At 39.9% G+C, this 21561-nt stretch overlaps 1 protein-coding gene and 1 pseudogene across 2 annotated transcripts in view; one reads left to right on the top strand and one right to left on the bottom strand.

Moving 5' to 3' along the window:
• Positions 1–21561, bottom strand: part of HTR7 (5-hydroxytryptamine receptor 7) — a 111030-nt gene that overhangs the window by 65373 nt on the left and 24096 nt on the right. The gene's annotated exons all lie outside the window — the stretch shown is intronic.
• LOC105718925 (small ribosomal subunit protein eS10-like) lies at positions 3546–4034 on the top strand (annotated as a pseudogene).

Genomic DNA, 21561 nt, shown 5'->3' with positions numbered 1-21561 from the left:
TCCGATTGAACAGATGGTTAAAAATCACTTTTTGGTCTCAAAGTTTTGATTATTGGGAAAAAGGAATTTGTGTTACTAGTCTTGGGGTGTAGTGACTGGGGTACTTTTGGTACTTTATGGTGTGAATGTTCATATTATTGTTTGACCCCTTGCCTCTCAGAAATAACCTTTTTTGTTGCCATTTTCCTTCGTCTTTCTGTGTTGTTTTCTCATAAAGAGCAGTGCCATAGGGTAGAAAACATGGGCCTAGAATCCCTATAAGCCTGCTGTTCAAGCCTGCCCTGCAGACTAGTCCATTTTGTGGTTCTGACTAGATCAGTGTCTGTTAAGACAAACTTTGCTGCAGGCTCCTGAGAGGAAAACTGGATGAGTTTTCCCACTCATCTTGTTTTATGTCCTTGGGTTACTTTTCTAGTCTCTGACATCCAGGGAGCATGATTTTTCAGGGTCACGCCAGGCAGCCAATCTGAAAAGTCTGGGAGTCCGAGACACATAATATTTTAAGTAGCACACTGTGCTGAATGTGTCAAGCTCTTGAGAGGAGTTTTGACTTAAAAGGTCCCATCCCTCCAGGGCTTTTGTAGTCTTTTGCTATCTTAAGTCTATTTCTGAGAGAGAATTTTGGAGGATCATGGGGATTGCTTCCTCTATGCCCTCTCCAGGAATATATGGTAAAAACCTGGAAAATTACCACTTGGACTTTAAATGAAGAGGCTTTTGAACTGAGTCACTATTGGAACTAAGTACACTATTGGAAATAAAAAAAATATTTTAGAGATCTCTTATTCTAAGCAACTGATGGAAAGGTTAAAATTTTTTTTTTTTTTTTTTTTTTTGAGATGGAGTTTCGCTCTTGCTACCCAGGCTGGAGTGCAATGGCGCGATCTCAGCTCACCGCAACCTCTGCCTCCTGGGTTCAGGCAATTCTCCTGCCTCAGCCTCCTGAGTAGCTGGGATTACAGGCACGCGCCACCGTGCCCAGCTAATTTTTTGTATTTTTAGTAGAGATGGGGTTTCACCATGTTGACCAGGATGGTCTCGATCTCTTGACCTTGTGATCCACCCGCCTCGGCCTCCCAAAGTGCTGGGATTACAGAGGTTAAATTTTTAAAAGAACACATAATAGTGTAATTGCTAGCCTTAAAAATTCTCTTTAAAGAGCAAAATCTGACCTGAAACAAAGTTAAAACCCTTGTACACTCAAACTGCCTGCTTTTGATTCCATGTGGGAGTAACAACGGAAGCTGCTCCATTTTGCAGTCTGGTAGTTAAAATTCTTGATCATGGAATCAGTCCTTTTGGTTTGATATTTGTGTGACTTTTGCCACTTATTGATCCTTTTTTCTTCCACAGACATCTTTTGATTTCCTGTCTTCCATCTGTGGGGCATATGGTGGTTTTTGGACCTTTGTGTGTAGATGGCCAGCTGAGAAGCTGAGACCCTAGAGAATATGGCTAGATAGATATGAGTTGTACCTCATTTGTCACCACTTTTTTTTTTTTTAGCTGTCTTTGGGGTCATTCTGTTACTGGCAACAGATCCGTATGGCCCTATAGCAACCTCAATTCTTGCCCCCTCAGAAGAAAGAATTTGACTGAGGTGTATAAGGCAGAAGGAGAGACCAGGACAAGTTTTAGAGTAAGACTGAGAGTTTATTTAAAAGCTTTAAAGCAGGAATGAAAGGAAGTAAAGGGCACTTGGAAGAGGGCCAAGCAGGTGACTTGAGGGATCAAGTGTGCCGTTTGACCTTTGACTTGGGGTTTGAAGGTTATTGGCATATGAGGGTCTTGTGTCCCTTCTTCCCTGATTCTGTCTTGGGGTGGGGGGTTCACATGCACAGTGGTCTGCCAGTGCCTGGGAGGGGAGTATGCACAGTATGTTTAATGGAGTTGTACACATTTCACTTGAGGTGTTTTTCCCTGTCAGGGGACTGCCTTTTCCTGGCTCTGGCTGTGACCAATTATTTTAGAGAGAGAGTTAACAACCACTTGACCATCATTTGATGGTCACCTGACATTCCTGGTGGGGTACGGGGGCGGTGGAGAGAAGCCCCCCTCCTGCCCTGCTCATGTCTGACTAGCTACTTACTATAACAATTCTGGATCTTATGAGGACTACTTTGCACTGCTTTGGAGTTACTTCGTGTGTCCTTGGCTAAGTCATAATGATACCAACAGGAGGCAGGAAAATACTGGGTAGAAGAGGGTGGAGGAGTCCCTAGCAAGGGTTCCATCTGCAAGCCTGTGACTGTGGCCCTAAATGGAGTCCCTAGCAAGGGTTCCACTGCAAGCCTGTCACTTCGGCCCTAAATGAGAACGGCACTTCCCGTTTCCCCCACCAAGTGTTGTTTTTTCCAAAACCACCCAGACCTGCCATGCCCCCATCCTGTACCCATAAAAACCCCAAGCTGAACAAAATGAGCCACCACCCCTCCCCACTCCTTTACGTTTAGTAAAGGAGTTCAAAGGCCAGAAATATCAGCTGTTTATCCCAGGTAAAAAGAGATCTGAAAGGATTTTTTTCTTTTAAAGAGTTCTATGGTTAGAAGTCAACTTCATTAAAAGCTGATATCTAAGCTATAATTACAATTTCCTTTTTTTTTTTTTAAGAGCTTTATGCTGTTCCTCTTTTTGAATCCTGTTTGGGGACTTTTTTTTTTTTCTGAATTCTGTTTCTCCATTTGCTTCTGTCTGTTCTTCCTTCCTCTTGCAACCTTCAATGCCATAGAAGGGACCAAAAAGAAGAGGAGGAATTTCTCACAACCTAAGATCCTCTGGGGAAGACAGAAGAGGTGACAAAGATTCCTCCGTTGGGAGCAAATTTTGTTTTTCCTTATGAAAACCCAAGAGTTGTAAGCAGACAGATGCCTCTCAGGTCTAAAGCTCTGCACTCTTTTACAGTGCATTACCTGGTCTCTGGCTTTTGTGGGGTACCAGATATTACTTTGTACTATGAAAGGACTTGACATTGGTGTGTGCGTTGGCTGGTGAGTCAGGTAATAGCTATGATATTAGGGATGGCTGAGGACAGTATTTTACAGGAAATGGTCATTACTATAGGGGGCTATTCATTTCTTTGCATGTTTGGATAAGAAAAGCATGATTTGGTTCCTAAAAACCACATGCTTGATCCGGACCATCCTGCTGCCTTATCGGCTGCTTCTCCCCAGGGTGCGGGCAAGGGGCCTCTCTCCCACTCCCCACACACCCATTTCTGAGTAGTGACAGGGGCTGGAGGCCTATTTTATGGGGTAGGGGGGCTGCTGGTAGGCGGAGATTGTCCGAGGGAGGAAAGGATGAAGGCAGTATGTGGTGGAGATGAGCCAGATGAGAATAGAGAGACAGTGTCCCGCAGACATGCTTTTCCTTGGGGACAGGACTCCCCCGAATGCCTCCATGCTTGGCCCTGGAGCTCTAGTTTTGGGGAAGAGTGGTTGGTAGGAAACGAGGGTGCGAAGGCCTTAGCCCTTCGGTTTGAGGTCTGCCGCCTTCAAGAAGCGGGGGCTTGACTCCTCCGGGCCTTGCCTGCAAACTTTATGACGTTGATGCCTAAGAAGAACCGGATTGCCATTTATGAACTCCTTTTTAAGGAGGGAGTCATGGTGGCCAAGAAGGATGTCCACCTGCCTAAGCACCCGGAGCTGGCAGACAAGAACGTGCCCAACCTTCATGTCATGAAGGTCATGCAGTCTCTCAAGTCCCGAGGCTATATGAAGGAACAGTTTGCCTTGAGACATTTCTACTGGTACCTTACCAATTAGGGTATCCAGTATCTCCATGATTACCTCCATCTGCCTCCAGAGATCGTGCCTGCCACCCTACGCCGCAGCCATCCAGAGACAGGCAGGCCTCGACCTAAAGGTCTGGAAGGTGAGCGACCTGCAAGACTCACAAGAGAAGCCGACAGAGATACCTACGGACGGAGTACTGTGCCACCTGGTGCCGACAAGAAAGCCGAGGTGGGGGCTGGGTCAGCAACTGAATTCCAGTTTAGAGACGGATTTGGTTGTGGACGTGGTCAGCCACCTCAGTAAAATTGGAGACGATTATTTTGCATTGAATAAACTTACAGCTAAAACTTAAAAAACAAACAAACAAAAAACGCATGCTTTATTGGCCCTTTTCCTTAAAGGACTCCACCCTGAAGCCAGTTATCTAAATAAGACACAAGCTAAGTTGAAAAAGAACACCTATTAAGTTAAATCAGTCTTTGAATCTCTTTGTGAAAGAAATTTACACCTTTACACCTTTAAAGGAAACCTCCATTTGCAAGAACATCTTTGTCTCTGCACCCAAACCACTAGGAAGTTTAACTATGGAGAAGACAGTGCCTTAAAGTTTACATAACAAACCTTGCTTGCCTTTGTTCTAAGTTCTGTGCCTTTGAGGTGTACATTTTCTACTTTATCTCACCTAAGACTCATGTCTTTGGAGATGGAAATGTAGAGTTGCCTAGCTAGTAATTGTTTAAGGTATGAAACTGGTAATAAAAAGACTGGTAGTCTAAAGTGGGGGAGAGAAATTTTTTGAAACCTGACAAATGAAAAATCTTATAATTCTATAAGATCTGCTTATTTGTGTCTATATGTTTTATGTGTCATGTGTATGTTGTTTCACTACCAAATTTTATGAAAGAGCTCTAATCAATAGGCTTCAAGAAAAGTAAGTGCTTAAATCAAATATCAGAAAAACATGCTAGCTCAAATACCTGTTAGCTCATAAGAGTTTAGTAATCTTTGATAAGTAAAACCAGTTGTAAAATTTCTTTAGTAATTTAAAATCTAAACATCATGTTAAATTAAGTAATCCCAGGCTTTTCACCATAAATTAGGAGTTACTAAGAGTTAGAAGAGTTGTTAATAAATATAATTAAAGCCACTAGATATAAGAGAATTCTACATGCATAGTCCATAAAGAAATGAAGATGTGTTTTGGTACAGGTTATAAAAACATGAGGATGTGGTTTTTGCTAAAGAAAAAGTAATTTTGTCTAGTTTAGAGACTATATAAAGGTTGCTTCAAAATGAAGAAAAAATGACACAGATAGGAACCCTTGATTCCTATCTGGCCACGGGGTCATCCATGGTATGAAGCTGCTAAAGGTAAAAGTTACCAGTGAAGTTCTACAATGGATCCAGCTCCTGGGGAATTGGTTCACAAGACACATGAGGAAATGCAAACTAATAAGGAAAAAGAGAAATATTCAATGCCTTGATTATTGTTATCTCTAATAGCTAAAATGAAAGTAAAAAAGTGTGCTGGGTTGGGCCAAGCTCAGATGTGGGACTGTCTGATCTCAGACACTAGCCTCAAAGCCACCCACAAAGGGAAAAGATAGACCGGGGCAACAAAAAGTACCTCTGAGACCTGTGATTACCAAGAAGGTAGCTAATGTGTGGAAAGGGCAAAACCAAGTAACTAATGAACCCAGAGGGCATGATGTGAAGGAACTGTTCCATTTTGTGCATCAGTATCATCAGCTTCCTAAAAAACCTTTACTAAAATGGATTGTAAGAGTAACTGATTTTGGAGTAGTATCTTGCATTTTAAATATGGCAGAGTGGAAAAAAGATGTGTAGGTTGATGCAGGACCCACAGCTCCCTACTGAAAAATCACAGATGGGCATTATGTGATACAGATTTGACAGGAGGGTATTCTTAGAGAACAGCTAATATAAAAGTTAGAAAGCAATTATTGGGCTGGGCATGGTGTCTCACACCTGTAATCCTAGCACTTTGGGAGGATGTGGTGGGTGGATCGCCTGAGGTCAGGAGTTCACGACCAGCCTGGCCAACATGGTGAAACCCAGTTTCTACTAAAAATACAAAAATTAGCAGGGCATGGTGGCACATACCTGTAATCCCAGCTACTCAGGAGGCTGAGGGCACAGGATCACTTGAACCCGGATGGCAGAGGTCGCAGTGAGCCAAGATCATGCCACTGCACACCAGCCTGGGTGATAGAGACTCTGTCTCAAAAAACAATAAATAAATAAATAATAAATTATTTAGACAGCGAGGGTTTGGGAGTCCTTGGTAAGGTTTTCCTTTCCATGAAAAGCAGCCCCCAAATCATTTCTTTTCTAACAAAGAGCAGCCTGTAAAATCAAGCTTCAGACATAGACAAGCAAGCTAGACGCTTGCAAAGGTGAATGCTGGCAGCTGTGCCAATAGGAAATGGCTACCTGGGGTTAGGCACATTCAAAATGGCAACTCCATCTTCCCTTCTTTCCCAAACCATGTATACAGTAAGAAAAAGATACAGGCACTGGCCAGGCAAAGACTCCATTTGCATAATAAGATTAGGGTGGGATGACCAGCTTCCTCACCAACTATGTAAATGTCGCACCTGGTCTGACCAATCTATGGGCCCTATGTAAATCACACATCGCCTCCTTAAGCCTGTATATAAAATCTGGTGCACTCCACAGTGGGCCAGAAGTCCCATTCAGGTGCTCTTCTCTCTCACAAGAGAGACAGCTGTTCTTTTCCTTTTGCCTATTAAACCTCCACTCCTAAACCCACTTCTTGTGTCCGCCTACTCTATTTCCTTGGCGTGAGATGACAAACCTCAGGTATTCACCCCAGACAAGGACGCCATTTCACATCCTGCCTGGCAGACTGGATAAAAGCCCAAAGAAGCGCCCTTCCCTCACATTAGCTACCTTCTTGGTAATCACAGGTTTCAGAGGCACTTTTTGTCGCCCAGTCTATCTTTCCCTTTTGTGGGTGGCTTCCAGGCTAGTGGTATGAGATAAGACAGTCCCACATCTGAGCTTGGCCCAACCCAGCACACTCTTTTACTTTCATTTTAGCTACTATAGATAATAATAACCAAGGCTTTGAATGTTTCTCATTTTCCTTATTAGCTTGCATTACCTCATGCATCTTGTGTCCAACTCTATGTAGAAATGCCAAGCGGAGCACGCCAGATGCAGCTGCTGATATGCTTTGTATATAAGCCATGAGGGACTCATTTTATGATAACAGGAATATTCGCCCACCAAATATGCCCACTACCTAGGTCATGATACACACTGTGGTTAAAGGTGCCCTTCCAAATGGGCTCCCCATGTGATGCTACTCCTACTGTTGTTCCTGAACAACACAAGAAGCCACGGCAAATTGGCTGTTTCAGCTTCCCCTCAGGGGTCTTACAGATGCTAATGAAACATTAAGGTAATTAACAAGAGCATGGGGAAAAGCAAAAGGGAAAGTCCAAGGACTCATTCCAGGAAGGTGGAAATTTTTAAATGGTTATTCTAAAAAATAAGGTGAAAAAAGAAAACAACTATAGGAAAACAATGAGACTCACAGAAGAAATCAGAGAGGAGAATCATGGGATTCATCCTATCAGGGCGGAAGTCTTTAGATAGTTATTAAGAAATTAAATGAATAAAATATAAATTGATGGGGTTAAAACAAAGGTGTTAGCACAGCACTACCAAGGGTTGGATGGGCCAAAGGGACTTTGCTAGTTCACCAGCATTAAAGGGCCCCAAACCTATTTATTTACTGGTTTGGGAGAAAATTTGGAGAATTTTTTTTAAAAAGAAGACAAAGATTACAATGAGAAAGCTGACCAATAATTGCAAGGGGCAAGTGTGAAGCAGGTGAATCAAGACATAGACTGACAAAAGGGCCTAAGTCCCTTGCCTCAACCCCCTGCTGGGAACCCAAGTCCTTTTCAACAGAAAGGGCAAAATGGTCATAAAAGAAGTTTCTGGAATCAGAATGTAAAACTGTAGGATTACCAATTTGGGCCCAGCACGGTGGCGCGTGCCTGTAGCTGGGATTACAGGCACCTACCACTTCACCTGGCTATTTTTTGTATTTTTAGTAGAGACAGGGTTTCACCATGTTGGACAGGCTGGTCTCAAACTCCTGACCTCAGGCAATCCTCCTGCCTCAGCCTCCCAGAGTGCTGGGATTACAGGCAAAAGTTGGAATGTTTACACAGGCATTTTGTAAAGTGATTATATCTCCTTTACCTAAATGTTTATAAAATGGATATTGTATCTGACTGGGGGATGTTTCCCCTACCTCGTATTATAAAACAGAAAGCATGTAAATGAGCCCCTCAAGTAATATTAAATGGACATGTGCAGGGAGGGGCACAACAAATGCTAGGGCCTTTTGTGGGGGGCGTGAGGGAGAGCGTTGTGAAGAATAGCTAGTGGATGCTGGGCTTGATACCTGGGTGATGGGATGATCTGTGCAACAAGCCATCATGGCACATGTTTACCTATGTAACAAACCTGTACATCCTGCACATGTACCCCTGAACTTAAAAGTTGAAGAAAACAAAATGGACATGCTAAATGAGAACCAGTAAGATTGCTGAAGCCCACAGAGTGTAGAGTAGATGCTAGAATGCTGGTGGGAACAATTCTGTACTTTGAAAGCCCTTTGTAGAGCATTTATTGCAGGTTACGGCAAAAGCCTGTGAGCACCTCCCAAATGATGACTACTGAGACTTTAAGAGAAGTTCCACTTGAGAAGAATTTACTGCCTTGCTACGGGACATTAACTGAAGCTACCCCTATGCTAATGGGGATACCAGTGCCCAAGTGAAGTGCCCAGGGTTCCCTAATAAAATGGAAATGGTTTATATAGGATGATGCTATCTGGAGTGTACAACAAGGAGATCTCAAGAGCAGAGAGCTACTTTCTCCTAGGACTGACTGTGAAACTGTATGAGGAGCTCTTGGATTTTACAGTGCCCAGTAAGCAGCTCTCACCTGACTGACAAACAGCTGCTTGGTTTGTGAATGGTAGCTCCAAGGTGAAAGGACAATGCCCTATTTGGAAGGCTGCCGCTCTGATTATAAAGCATACTCTTGTGAGCAGAATATACCTTTCTCTCTGAGTTCTCCAAAATTTGGAAACTATTCATGAGCATTCCTAAAACTTATTTTGCACATAAATTGGCCTATCATTTCTTTTTAGTAAAAAAGGAGGGATTAGAGACAGAGAAATTTTATTTCAAAGGAAAACTATAAAACAATTATTATTGGATTCCAGTGGTGACTTTTGAGTTATTATTTTTCTGCAGTGAGTCTCTAAAAAAGAACCTAGTTATAATTTTCTTTAATGTTTTTAGTTAGCTCTCTAATGGAATAAGTTCCTCTTCCATTCTGACGTATAAATTCTCTTTTGTCAAATTCTTAACGTTATTTATTTCCCCATTGTTTCACTTCTTCTAAATTGAAGTTGTGGTGTTTTGAAGACTATAGATGATTCAAAACAGCCTATGAATCTCCCTGATTTGAAATCCCACTGAGCCTGATGTGTTTCTCATTGCCAATCCCCTGCCACTAAAACTATACATGCACCCTCCCTCTAAGCCCAGGGACTATCTTGGAAGAGGTGAACACATAAGACAGTAAAGTCTGATTTTGAGGGATATAATTAATTCAGACCCTCCAAATAACCTGGCTTTTTGTCTTTGGTTTTTAGCTCTTATATTGCATAAAAGGTTTTAAGCATTGATGAGTGCCTGCCCACCTCTATTGCCATCTGGCCTAGAACACTTAAATTGGCTGTAAGTTTTTTGGCTCTATGTCTCTTGGCCATAAGGACCTTACCAAGGGACAGGACAGACCTGAAGCAGATAGCCACATCACCTCAGCAACAACATGTAACAAAAGTTTGGCCACTGAGGCTGCCTCTGGCCAATCTTAGCCAAAAGAGGGAGAATGAGAAATAATAATAATTCTAATCCCCCTGCTGACTGAACACACCTTCTCTTGGCCAAGAAAACCCCAGAGAAACCTTAAAAGCAAAGTTCACAGCCATGGTGGGATGGGAAGTTGGACACACCTCCTTATGCCCCCACCCTCAGGGGAGCCATCAGGCTTTCTTCCCTAAGGGCTAAATAGAAACTAGTCCTTTCAAAAGACTATTAGCTTATCTTTGTAAGTACACAACAAAGACAAGATTAATCATGCTTTCATCCCTCCCTGAGATAAGATGAGATTAATTATTCCTTCAGCCCTGAGACATCTGCTTCCTCTATTCCCTCTTCAGATGTTCACCTTATCTTAAGAAAGACGTAGACTTACTGGGTACTAACTAAACTCTCACAAGTATGTAATCATTTGTCTCACTGCTCCCCCATCCCCCACCCCTTTTAAGAAAAATGTATAAATACTAAACTTCCTGAGAACCTCTTTGGAAAAAGCCATAGGTGTTTCTGTGACTCAAGGTTTTCCTGGGCAAGCCCTGAAGCTGGCCCAATAAACCTCAATGAGCAGAGACTTGTGCCTTAATCACTCATTTTGGTTGTCAGTCCACAGAAAAACTTGTATATAGATGTTCATAACTATTCATAATAGCAAGAAAGTGGAAACATTTCAAATGTCTTTCAACTGTTGAAAGAATAAACAAAATATGCTATGCCCATACAACATAATCTATTCAGAAAACAAACTGAGCTCCTGATATATACTACAGTATCCATGAACCTCCAAATTATGTCAGGTAAGAGAAGATAAACAAAAATAATACGTATTTTATGAGTCTGTTTATATGAAATTTCCAGAAAAGGCAAAGCTATAGAAAGTAAGTAAATGAGTGGTTGCCTGGAACTAGAGGACAGAAGTGGGTATAGACTATAAAAGAACACCTGGAACTTCTGGGGGCTGCTGTGGTTTAAATGTGTTCATATGTTGGAATCTTAATCCCCCGTGAAACCATGGTGGGAAGTGAGGCCAAATGGGAGGTGTTTAGGTCATGAGGGCTCTGCCTTCATTAATGCAACATTGTTCTGCACTCATTAACCTAACACTGTTATCGCAAGAGTGGACTTGATATAAAAGTGAGTTTGCAACCCAGCACAGTGTCTCACGCCTGTAGGCCTATTATGTCAGCTACCTGTGAGGCTGAGGCAGGAGAATTGTTTGAACTAGGGAGGCAGAGGTTGCAGTGAGCCTAGATGGCACCACTGCACTCCAGCCTGAACAACAGAGTAAGACTCTGTCTCAAAAAAAAAAAAAAAAAAAAGTGAGTTTGGCCCCTGCTTCCTCTCATGCTCTCACACTCTCTCACTCTTCCACCATCTGCCATGGAATGATGTCACACAAAGACCCCCACTAGATGCTGGCACCATGTTCTTCAACTTCACATCCTTCAGAACCATGACCTATGTAAATTTCTAGTGTTCAGAAAGTATAGATTGGTTTGTGTTCCCACTCAAATCTCATGTCGAATTATAATTCCCAGTGTTAGAGAAACGGTCAGGTGGAAGGTAACTGGATCATGGGGGCAGACTCCCCCCCTTGCTGTTCTCATGATAGTGAGTGAATTCTCATGAGATCTGGTTGTTTAAAGGTACGTAGCACTTCCCCCCATCTCTCTCTTCCTCCTGCTCCAGACAGGTAAGACATGCCTACAACTGAAAGTTTCCTGAGGCCTCCCCAGCCATGCATCCTGTACAGCCTGTGGACCCATGAGCCAACTAAACTTTTTTTCATAAATTACCCAGCCTCTGGTAATTCTTTATGGCAATGCGAGAATAGACTAATACATATGAACTACCCAGTCTCAGGTATTATGCTATAGCAACACAAAATTAAGTAAGAGATATTAAAAATGTTCTAAAACTGAATTGTGTTGATAGATACAAAACTCTACAAATTCACTCAAAATAACTGACCTATATACTAATCTATATCTACTTACACTGAGTTAATTTTATGATCTTGAAATTATACCTCACTGAAGCTGCTAAACAAAAACAAAAACTTTTTTAAAAAATATATAAATGTAACTCTACATTCCTACCCCTTCTTAGAAATTCTCTCCCCCTCCCTTATCACTAAGCTGCCTCTTTAAACAGAGATGCCTAGGGTTGGGGACCCAAAGCCCACAGGAATCTGCTGGGTTTCAAACTTTTTGTTTGAACAGAGTATTTCATCCCTTTTTAATTTATCCTCAAATATCCAGTGATTTGTAGATAATGTAGTATTAGAACCCCAAATTGCCTCATGAAGGCTTTGCCTGACAGTTGGTTTCTATTTCTGGGGCCAACCCACTTCTAATTGTCCTCTTGGTTTCTGAGATCACTTTTTCCCTGACACTGGACTGAGTTCAGCCTCATTTCTTAGGCCATAACCTTGTAATAAGAAACACACATACCATCACAGACCCCAGACCAGGAATCATTCAGACTGGCATCAGCTAGCTTCCCACTAGCTTTGGGGAAGGGTTTCATAAACTAAAAGGCTTATCCCAGAGAGTCCCATCTTAAAAAAAAAAAAAAAAAAAAAAAAAAGAACCCTTTTTAAATGTCAAAATATTTTTCTAGCCCACATTTAGTAGTGATTTTACTTTTGGTATCAGTTGATTGAGAAAATACAGAATGACAAAAGCTACTATAATAGCTTAAATGCTCTTAGGCAAATTTGCATTTTATTAATCATAACCATATCTACATTTATTAGGAAGGAAAATCTGCTATTTAAAAAAAGAAAGAAATTCTTGCAGAAGCTGCTTCTGCATTCTGGGAAAGTGCAGAAATTCACCCCTGGGGGAATATGTCATTCTTTTGTTCAGGATGGCACAATGTTTAGGTTGTGAAAGGGATGGCTCTAGGCTAGTTTGATGAGTGAGTAAGGCCAAAAAGAGATAAACTGTTGTGCATAATGAAATAATAAAGACTTTTAAGTGGTCCTTGGAAATTTAAGAGAGTGATGGCTTTTTAATTTTCTTTTTATTTAGTTGTTGGTGGTGGGGGAGTAGGGACGAGAAGGAAGAACGTGAACAATGTTCAGAATTTTTGAGAAGAAAAGTTTTGAGGGAAAGAGTTGTTGAACATGACTTCAGACCACCATTAGTGTTTAGTGCAAAGATCTGGACACTGCTAGACATCCTGGCTTACAAAGGGGGATAGCTGCTATAAGAAATGTGCTTTCTAGTAATTTTCTTGAGTTAACCATTTGGAATAAGAACTAAAAGTGAGTTTTATACATACAGGAAGAAGATCCCAAGTAGCTTAACTAGTGCTACACACAGAACAAAATGTCAACATAGGTCCTACAAGACAGTCCCACTGAGTCTGTCAATTCAAAGGACAATTGTAACATCCTAGCACTATACAGTAAAGGAAATACGATGTTTCTTGACTTACGGTGGGCTTACAATGGGTTTACTCAGACACAACCCCATACATAATAAGATCAAAAGGTACTCAATGCATATTGCTTTTGAAGCACTAAAAAGTTGAAAAATAGTAAGTGGAACCATCCTAAGTTGGGGACTGTCTATAATCTCTTTACAACTGATTCTTAAAAAGCTCCTTGGCATACACATTTTTAAAAGCTTAACCATTCCAGCACTTTGGGAGGCAAAGGCGGGCAGATTACCTGAGGTCGGGAGTTCGTGACCAGCCTAACCAACATGGAGAAACCCTGTCTCTACTAAAAATACAAAAATTAGCTGGGTGTGGTGATGCATGCTTGTAATCCCAGCTACTTGGGAGGCTGAGGCAGGAGAATCGCTTGAACCAAGAGGTGGAGGTTGTGGTGAGTTGAGATTGTGCCATTGCACTCCAGCCTGGCCACAAGAGCAAAACTCCATCTCAAAAAAAAAAAAAAAAAAAATTAACCATCAAAAAACCCTATGAGGAAGGTATTATCAACCCAACTTTACAATGTGGAAATTGAGACTTATGTGGAATAAAATCATGTGTTACATCTCATAAGAAAGTCACAGAGTAGGAAGTGGAACAAAATGGCTGAATACAAGCTTCCACCAATCATCCTCCCTGAAGAAACGTAAAGTTTAACAGCTATCTACACACACGCGTGCACGCACGCATGGGCGCACACACACACAAGCACCATCATAAGAACCAAACATCAAGTGAGCAATCACAGTGCCTAATTTTAACTTCATATCACTGAAAGAGGCACTGAAAAGGGTAGGAAAGACACTTTTGAATTGCTAATGCCATCCCTCCCTCAACCCCCAGCAGCAGCCCTAAAGCATAGAGAATCTGTGCACTTGGGGGAGAAAGAGCACAGTGATTGTGGGACTTTGCATTGGAACTTACTGCTCTCTGTCACTGTGAAAAGCAACCCTGGCCAGAACTCAGCTAAAATCAATGCAGGGAGCGTTTAAACCAACCCTAGCCAGAGGGGAATCGTCCATGCAGTCAGAACTTGAGTTCCAGCAAGCCTTGCCACTGCAGGCTAAGGTGTTCTGGGGTCTTAAACAAACTAGAAAGGCCGTCTAGTTCATAAGGACTGCAACTCCAAGGCAAGTCCTAGTGCTGTGCTGGGTTCAAAGCCAATGGACTTGGGGGGCACATACCTAGTGAGAGACAAACCAGGACAGCCAAGAAAATTAATATGGTTTGATGTAGGGTGGAAAGAGAGATAGGGGTAGAAGTTTATTCAAAGGGATAACAGAGGCCTTCACAAACCTAGAGAAAGTCATCAATATCCAAGTAAAAGAAGATTAAAGAATGCCAAGCAGATTTAATTCAAAGAAGAGTACATGAAAGCATTTAATAAACTCCCAAAGGCTGAAGATAAAGAAAAGATTGTAAAAGTAGCAAGAGGAAAGAAACAACATTCGATGAGCTCTAATATGAACTCTAACATGTCTGGCAGCAGACTTTTCAGTGGAAACCTTATAGGCCAGGAGAGAGTGGCATAACATATTTAAAATACTAAAGAAAGAAAAAAACTTTAACCCTAGAATAATACATCCAAGTCTTTATTTATCCTTCATATCTGAAGGATATTTTACCCTAGAATAAAAATATCCCTCAGATATGAATGATAAAGACTTACCCAGACAACCGAAAGCTGAGGTATTTTTATCAACAGCAGACCTGTCCTACAAGAAAATGGAAGTTTTTCAGTCCAAAAGTAAAGGATGTAAATGAGCAATAAAAAATCATCTGAAGGTACAAAACTCACTGGTAATAATAAGTAAACAGAAAAACACAGACTATAATAACACTGTAATTGTGTTATGTTACCTACTCATCTCTTGAGTAGAAAGACTAAAAGACGAACTGATAAAAATAGTAACTTTTTTAAGGCACAGATAGTACAATAAGACATAAATAGAAAGAACACCAAGTTTCAAAGCCAGAAGATAAAGGTAAAGCGTAGAGTTTTTATTAGTTTTTCCTTATTTGTTTATGCAATCAATATTAAGTTGTCATAAGTTTAAAATACTGGGTTGTAAGGTATTATTTACAAGCCTCATATTAACTGCACAAAACAAAACAAAATACCACAAATACAAAAAAATATAAAGAAAGAAATTCAACCATACCATTAGAGAAAATAATCTTCACTAAAAGGAAGATAGAAGGGAAGGAAAGAAGGAAGAAAAACACAAAACAACCAGAAAATAAATAAAAAATGGCTGGAGTAAGTCTTTACTTATTAATAACAACAATGAATATAAATGGACTAAACTCTCCAATGAAAACACACAGAACAGGCTGGATTTGTTGGCTCATACTTGTAATCTCAGCACTTTGATAGGCCAAGGAGGGAGAATTGCTAGAGCTCAGAAATTTAAGACTAGCTTGGGCAACAAAGCAAGACCATGTCTCTATTAAAAATAAAAATTAAACCAAAAATTAGTCAAAAAAGACACAGAGTGGCTGAATGGATTTTTAAAAAGCAGACCCAATGTTCTGTTGTCTACCAGAAACACCCTAACACACTTCACCTATAAAGACATACATAAACTGAAAATAAAGAATGGAAAAAGATTTTTCATGCAAATGAAAAACAAAAAGAGCAAGAGCAGTTATACTTTTATCAGACAAAATAGATCTCAAGACAAAAATCATAAAAAGAGACAAAGAAGGTCATAGTATAATGATAAAAGGGTCAATTCAGCAACAGGATATAACAATTGTAAATACATATGTACCCAACACTGAAGGACTCAAATATATAAAGAAAATATTAGAGCTAAGAGAGAGATAAACCCCAATACAATATAGCTGGAGACTTCAACATCTCACTTTCAGCATTAGACAGATGATCTAGAAAGAAAATCAACTAATATAGAACTTAATCTGCACTACAGACCAAATGGACCTAATAGATATTTAAACAATATTTCATCATCCAATGGCTGCAGAACCCGTTCTCCTCAGCACATGGATCATTCTTAAGGATAGACCATATGTTAGGACACAAAGCAAGTCTTAACACATTCAAAAAAGCTGAAATAATGTAACTTCTCTGACTACAATGGAATAAAACAAGAAATAAACAATAAGCAAAACCTTGGAAACCACAAAAACACATGGAACTTAAATAATACATTCCTGAATGACCAGTGGGTCAATGAAGAAATTAAGAAGCAAATTGAATAATTTATTGAAACAAATGATAATGGAAAAACAACATATCAAAATCTGTGGGATACAGTGAAAGCAGTAATAAGAGAGAACTTTATAGTTATAAAAGCATACATTAAAAAAGTAGAAAAACTTTAAATAATCAACCTAACAATGCATCTCAAAGAATTGGAAAAGCAAGAGAAAACAGAACCCAAAATTAGTAGACAAAAAGAAGTGAAAAATATCAGAGCAGAAATAAATGAAATTGAAATGAAGAAAACCATGCAAAAGACCAACAAAGTGAAATCTTGGTTTTTTAAAAACATAAACAAACTTGACAAACCTTTAGCCGAACTAAGGAAATAAGACAGAAGACCCAAATAAATAAAATCAGAGATGAAAAAGAAGGCATATAACTGATACTGCAGAAACTCAAAGGATTATTAGACGCTTAACATGTCACTAAATTGGAAAACCTAGAAGAAATGGATTAATTCCTAGACACATACAACTTAACAAGATTGAACCACAAAGAAATCCAAAACTTGAAGGGACCAAAAAAAAAGTAATGAGAGAGAAACCATAATAAAAAAATCTCCCAGCACAGAAAAGCTCAGGACCCAATGGTTTCACTGCTGCAATTTACAAAATATATATATTTTTTAATTGTCAATCCTACTAAAACTATTCTGGAAAAGAGAATACTTGTAAACTCATTTTATGAGGCCAGTATTACCCTGATGCCAATACCAGATGAAAAAGCATCAAAAAAAGAAAACTAGATAGAATGTAGAAGTCTTAGGGGGTGGAAAATTAAAAAAAAAAAAAGTACAGGCTAATATCTCTGATGAATATTGACGCAAAAATCCTCAACAAAATCTTGCAAATCAAATTCAATAAGATATTACAAAGATCATTCATCCCAACCAAGTGGGATTTGTCCCAGGGATGCAAGGATAGTTCAACATATGCAAGTCAATCAATGTAATACATTATATCAGCAGAATGAAGGACAAAACCCATATGATCATTTCAGCTGGTGTTGAAAAAGACATTTGATAAAATTTAGCGTCCTTAGCATGATAAAAACCCTCAAAAACACACTGAGTGTAGAAAGAAGATACCTAAACATAATGAAAGCAATATATGACAGATCCATAGCAAGTATCATATTGAATGGGGAAAAACTGAAAGAATTTCCTCTAAGATCTAGAACACAATAAGGATGCCCACTTTTCACCACTGTTATTCAACATAGTACTGGAAGTCCTAGCTAGAGCAATCAGATAAGAGAAAGATACAAAGGGCATTCAAATTGGAAAGAAAGAAGTCAAATTGTCCATGTTTGCAGATTATACAAACTTACATTTGGAAAAACCTGAAACTCCACTCACACACACAAAAAATAACCATTGGAACTGATAAACTCAGTAAAGTTTCAACATATAAAATCAATATACAGAAATCAGTAGTATTTCTACATGCCAACAGCAAACAACCTGAAAAAGAAATCAAGTAATACCATTTACGATTAACCAAAGAAGTGGTTAATTGTAACTAAACATTTAACCGAAATTGTAACCAAACCATTAACATGGTTAATTGGTTCCTAACATGGTTACAATTAACCAAAGAAGTAGTTAATTGTCAATGGGATTACCTGAATTTTCCAAAGAAGTGAAAGAAATTGAAGAGAACACACAAAAAAATGGAAAGATGTTCCATGTTCACGGATTGGAAGAATCAATATTGTTAAAATGTCCATATTAACCAAAGCAATTTACTGATTCAATGCAATCCATATTAAAATACCAATGACATTCTTCACAGAAATAGAAAAAACAATCCTAAAATTTGACAAATATTTATTGACTGTTTATCTTGTGTCAGTACACCCACAACAGCCAACCTCAATAATCCAAATTTGAATACCACTCAATAACTGTTACCAATAAACTGTAACAATATTCTTCCTTTGAAGAAGATCCTGATTCACTGCCATTTTGGTTCATGAAGAAGATCCTGATTCACTGCCATTTATTAAAGAACAAAAATCATTTACCTGAAAGGCATTAATTACACTCACACAAAAACCATTTGCTTACACAGCTTCTAAATTTGTAACCAGATAAACACAGTAGCCCATTCATGGAATTTTTTATTCTGGAACACCTAAGAAAAGGCAAAAGTCATACCTGAAAAGTTGCCTAAGTACAGCTGAGCAATACTGTGGGCAAAAGTCATTACAGAAAGATTTAGCCAGCCAGGCACAGTGGCTCGTGCCTGTAATCCTAGCACTTTGGGAGGCCAATGTGGGCGGACAGCCTGAGTCCAGGAGTTTGAGACCAGCATGGGCAGCATGATGCAACCCCATCTCTAGAAAAAATACAACAATATTTGCCAGGTGCGGTGGCCCATGCCTGTAGTCACAGCTACATGGAGAGATGATGTGGGAGGATCACTTAAGCCCAGGAGGTAGAGGCTGCAGTAAGCTGAGATGACAAACCACTGTACTCCAGCCTGGGTGACAAAGTGACCCTGTCTCAAAAAAAAAAAAAAAAAAAAAAAAAGCTTGGCCCAGTTAGGATGCTCCACAAAAATGGGAAACATAAAATAAAATACCTACTCCAACTAATGTTATGCCACTCACTGGACTTTCCACACTGGGGTATGTGGGAGGATCCCCAGACAAGACGTACCAGTCTGGTGCACCTTCCAAGTTCTGGTTCAGCCACTTAGCAGTTACTTCAAACAGGCACTTACGTCTCTATACTTTGGTTTTCTCTTCATAAAATGTGAAGGTTGTACTACATAATCTCTAAAATTCTCTATCAGTCAGGGTCTCAGCAAGAAATAGATTGCACATTCCAATTAGGGTAGTTCAAGGAGACTATTTGCAGAGGCATGAGCTGGAGGTAGGAAAACCATAAAAGAAAGTTCAGGCCAGGCGCGGTGGCTCATGAGGTCAGGAGTTCAAGACCAGCCTGGCCAAGATGGTGAAAACCCGTCTCTACTAAAAATACAAAAATTAGCCAGGTGCATTGGCAGGTGCCTGTAATCCCAGCTACTCAGGAGGCTAAGGCAGGAGAATCACTTGAACCTGAGGAGTGGAGGTTGCAGTGAGCTGAGATCATGCCACTGTACTCCAGCCTGGGTGACAGAGTAAGACTCTGTCTCAAAAAAAATAAAAAATAACAAAAGTTCAGCAACAGAACATTCGCCATCCCAGGCCCACAGGAAGGAGGGAAGAGGACAAGAACATGGTCCAGAAGGAAGGAGTCATGCAGCAAGGGATCTCTGAAAAAGACCAGTGACTTCTAGACAAGGGCACAGTCAGTGCAAGGTAGCCCTACAAGCAGGGAGTCTTCTCTCCACCTTCCCACTCCCTCTGATATCCTTCCCTGGACTCTCCATTGGCTGAACCCAATGAAGACAAACAGCATGTCAGTTTCCCAGAGAAGAGGAGAGAGTAGAAGAGGGTGGAGTAGACTTGGAGACATGAACTAGAAAAGGTCCCTTCTACTTGTAACATTCTCTGGTAGTTGTGAGGATAACTCAACCTCAACTGACCTCGGGCATGCCAAGCCTGAAACTCCTAGGCCATTAGAAATGAGTATGAATCAAATTACACACTAAGGTTGGCCCCTACGCCGCCACTGTAGAGAATATTCCAGAGTGTTGAGATCATGCCTCTAGGGGATCTTCCAAGCTCTAGATATGTTATTTGATTTTTAACTTTTTATAAGAGGATACTTGGAGGAAATAGTATATGGAAATTAAAAGAAATTTTAAAAAATAAAATAAAAGAGGATATACAATTTACCATGAATAGACCATATTTTACATTCCCTTCTCTGTGAAGCTTAAGAGTTAAGGCACCAGCTCTGAAAGCACACCCATGCTAGTTCAATTCCAGGTTCTGACTCTAGGTAACCTGATTAAATTATTTAAGCCTTTCCTTATTTCTAAAATGGGGATAATAGAACCTACCACATGGGGTTGTTGCAAAGATTAAAAGAGATATTCAGCATGTAGCACAGGGTCTAATAAATAGTATCTTTAATTATTTATCTTACATTGAGAATTTATTTGACAAGAATTTCTTGGGGAGTTGTTAATGGCTTTTAACTGAGTTACCTTCCTTTTCCTTCATTTTTTTCTCAGGGGGCCTCCTTCACATGACTTCCTGGAGTTCCCAAGATGCCAGTAATAGTGAGGAATTTTTACTGAAGAGACACAATAAATGATTTGTTTGAAGAGTTATCACCTTAGACAAGATGAAATTAATAGCTTTCATTGGGAAGATTGTTCATTTTGAAAATATGAAACTTAGACATTGAAAATAAAATTAAATCTAAAAGAAATAAAAATCAATCATCACATAATGCAATTTGAAAAATGTAATTTAGAAAAAGGAAACTTGGATTATTATCAAAAGGTTTTATTTTGGCTGGTGTCTTTTATGACTACATAATCCTATTTTGAAAAATCTTGGAGGCACTTTGCTATTGTGTATCTATAGGTACACTAAGAAATTACAAGGATAGGTAAAAAGTGCCATAACTGTAAAAGAGAATGTGAAAATAAAAAATTTCAAGAATATAGCAAACATCAAGCTTTGTATACCTAACTGAGGAGTAGGAGGGAAAAAAATTAAGGAGCTACTGGTGACACAGAAGCCAACATTCAAAAGTTGAGCTGCACACATTCATGCAGCCTATCCACATTTCCAGAGCACATTCTTAGTGCCTGGCACTGGGCTAGGCCTAAGGTGTGCAAATCCTACTAGTCCTGCAGACAGTGCTCCTACCCTTGGAGTATCCAAAGTCTATTGGGGAGGCAGGCTCATGAGCAACAACCATCCAAAGAACATGATGGAGATGAACATTTTGCTTTAATCTGAATACATAAATATGGGAACATAAATTCAGGAGAGAGGGGGTAAAAATCACTAAAGGCTTGCTACATCAGTTAGCTTTTTCTGTATAACAAACTACTGCAAAACCTTGTGGCTTAAACCACAGCCTTTTATTCAGCTTGATCTTCTGTGAGTCAGCTGGGTTATTCCAGTCCAGGCAGGTTCAGTTTATCTCAGTTGGTTTTTCTCTGTCTGTGGTCAGGTGATAGATCTGCTGGTGTCTGGACAATCTATAATAACTTCATTCATTCACCTGACTGACAACTGGCGGTTAAGGAAATAGAATGAGTAGGCCATGGGTCTCTCATTATCAAATGTGGGC

This window comes from Aotus nancymaae, unplaced genomic scaffold (genome assembly GCF_030222135.1).
Source record: "Aotus nancymaae isolate 86718 unplaced genomic scaffold, 86718_ANA_hifiasm-v0.15.2.pri h1tg000010l, whole genome shotgun sequence".
NCBI lineage: Eukaryota > Metazoa > Chordata > Mammalia > Primates > Aotidae > Aotus > Aotus nancymaae.
Note: the sequence above shows the minus strand (reverse complement) of the source record. Positions and strands in the feature narration are given on the sequence as shown.